The 398-nt window shown below is 52.3% G+C and overlaps 1 protein-coding gene across 1 annotated transcript in view; it reads right to left on the bottom strand.

The window, feature by feature from the left end:
* Window positions 1-398, bottom strand: part of LOC125481806 (kinesin heavy chain-like) — a 14901-nt gene that overhangs the window by 3390 nt on the left and 11113 nt on the right. The window lies entirely within an intron of this gene.

The following is a 398-nucleotide window of genomic DNA, read 5'->3' as shown; positions in this document are numbered from 1 at the left end:
GACAGTGACAGTCAGACAGTGGCAATGACCGTGACAGTCCGACAGTGGCAATGACCGTGACAATCAGGCAGTGACAGTCGGACAGTGGCGATCAGTGGTAGTGACAACCAGACAGTGACAGTTAGACAGTGAGAATGACAGTGACCGTCAGACAGTGGCAGTGACAGTGACCGTCGGAAAGTGGCAGTGACAGTGACTGTCGGAAAGTGGCAGTGACAGTGACTGTCGGAAAGTGGCAATCAGTGGCAGTGACAACCAGACAGTGACAGTCGGACAGTGAGAATGACTGTGAGAGTTAGACAGTGAGAATGACCGTGACAGTCGGACAGTGAGAATGACAGTGACAGTTGGACAGTGGCAATGACAGTGACAGTTGGATAGTGTCAGTCGGACAGTGG

Source organism: Rhincodon typus, unplaced genomic scaffold, assembly GCF_021869965.1.
Source record: "Rhincodon typus isolate 14 unplaced genomic scaffold, sRhiTyp1.1 hic_rhity00003659, whole genome shotgun sequence".
Taxonomy (NCBI): domain Eukaryota; kingdom Metazoa; phylum Chordata; class Chondrichthyes; order Orectolobiformes; family Rhincodontidae; genus Rhincodon; species Rhincodon typus.
This window is presented reverse-complemented; position numbering and strand designations above follow the sequence as displayed.